The sequence below is a fragment of the Tachysurus vachellii genome, chromosome 16 (assembly GCF_030014155.1).
Source record: "Tachysurus vachellii isolate PV-2020 chromosome 16, HZAU_Pvac_v1, whole genome shotgun sequence".
Taxonomy (NCBI): domain Eukaryota; kingdom Metazoa; phylum Chordata; class Actinopteri; order Siluriformes; family Bagridae; genus Tachysurus; species Tachysurus vachellii.
Window position 1 is genome coordinate 718717 of NC_083475.1, and position 1952 is coordinate 720668.

The window sequence follows — 1952 nt, forward strand, 5'->3', positions numbered from 1 at the left end:
AAGATATCTACCTATTCGAAACCATGATAACAGGACTTCTGCTGATTGGATTAGGCATTGCCCTGGATTATCGAGGAAATCAGAAAACGGCAACAGCTGTCCAAACCCTCCCAATGCTGCCCGTCATGATTGATGCAGTGGGCAGAGCGGTCAGCAATGAGGCTGGGACTATTAACCGCAATATGGATAAGATCACGGAGAAACTCACTGATATGGAAAGAAAAATGGATCGATTTGAAGACCAGAATGGACTAAGAGGGTAGTCGTGAAATTTGGAATGCATCTACTCGCCCCAAGACCAAACAATCCCAATATTATCTGCTTTCGGCTTCCCTCAACCAGCAGTGGCCTCGGCCAAGGCCGCTGTTGGAACAACAATTCCCCTGGAAGAGCGCTGCAGCGAGACGCTCTTGCATTCCTCCCCCCATTTCCACAGACACCTGCTGATTGTTGACTCTGTCTGGGACCTGATCAAGTCTGTCTCCATGGCAACTTGCTGTGTATCGCTAGGACAATCTTGCGGACTGAGGCACCGAGATTTGATGCTGGGAGCAGCGACTCTCCAGGCCTACACACTTGCATACATACACACACACACACACGCACATGTTTAAAGATATGCATTCACCCACCACCCCCCATCCCACGCCTTCGCCGTTTTGTACCGCCAGTCTGACAAGCGGGTCTGTGACCAGCGCTGAAGATAAAGGCTGCAGGACCTGATGGCTGCTTGCCTGTGCTGGATTACCTCCACCCCCCACTTCCCTCCCCTGTTGCAAGTCGTGTGTTTATGGCGTACTGTTTATGTGCTTATGTTGCTGAGGTGTTTTTCCTGTTCCCACACTATACTCCCTACCAGAGCATAGTCTGGGGGTTGTTTTTTCTCCTCCCTTCCTCCATGTTATGCTGTATTTCTTTTCAATTCCCTGTCTTCCTGTCCTGTCCCCCCCCCTTGTTATATTGTATGTATTGTATATATGGACAGGTTGATGGCTAATTTCGCTGGTACCTGTGACCAGTGACAATAAAGGCTACTACTACTACCACTACTACTACTACTTCAGATGTAGAAGATCCATAACAATAACTGTGAATTGAATTGAATTATTAATAAAAACACTATTTAAAATATCTTTTACATCAGCCTCTAGACTGCTTTACACTGCAGTCAGGAAGTTTAAAAAAAAAAGGAAAAAACAAAACTAAGGAAAAACAAACTGAAATGGAGGAGAGCTTCACTCTCCTGACTGCTGCCACTGAATAATAAAATAATGTTGTTACAGAATTCAAACAGTAAAGTAAATGAATGACTTTGTCAAAAGCTTACAGCACCTGGTATTCCCAGGTAGTCGCACATCCAAGTACTAACCAGGCCCGACTCTGCTTAGCTTCCGAGATCAGATGAGATCAAGTGGTCACAGGTTGGATGGCTGCAACAAAACAGTTAATCAGCTTAATCAGTTAGACATGTAATTTTCTATTAAATAATAACAGTCTGTAATTGATTTCATAGGACTTTTGTGTAAAATAAGTAGTGTGTGTTGTCAAGATTGAGATCAAGTGTGTATCACAATGACAAAGAGTCTAAAACAAATAAACATACCAAAATAACCTGTTAAAATGTGCGGCAATGTTTACAGTGTTAAAAGTCTTGATGTGTCATGAAGTGTTTTCTGTAGTGTGGGTTGTATCATTTTTATAATAAAGAAATCTTTATACACTGATGATACTATTCCATATTCCTGATAACCAGTACAATAAAGATTAAAGGTTCGGCTCAAACCTCATAGAAGTGTTTAACAATATACCAACACTCTTTTGTTGGAACCTTTCTGTGTGTCTGTCATTCCTGGTCCTATTAAATATACCAAGTCCTTGAATCCTGAACTGGTTACTCTGTGAAATCTAACCCTAGACTGGCTCTTAACTTTGTACATCTGTGTACCTCATTT

At 42.4% G+C, this 1952-nt stretch overlaps 1 pseudogene; it reads right to left on the reverse strand.

Annotated features, from left to right (window-relative positions):
• Window positions 1-1320: 1320 nt before the first annotated feature.
• On the reverse strand, window positions 1321-1438 carry LOC132859457 (5S ribosomal RNA; annotated as a pseudogene).
• Between the last annotated feature and the right edge of the window lie 514 nt (window positions 1439-1952).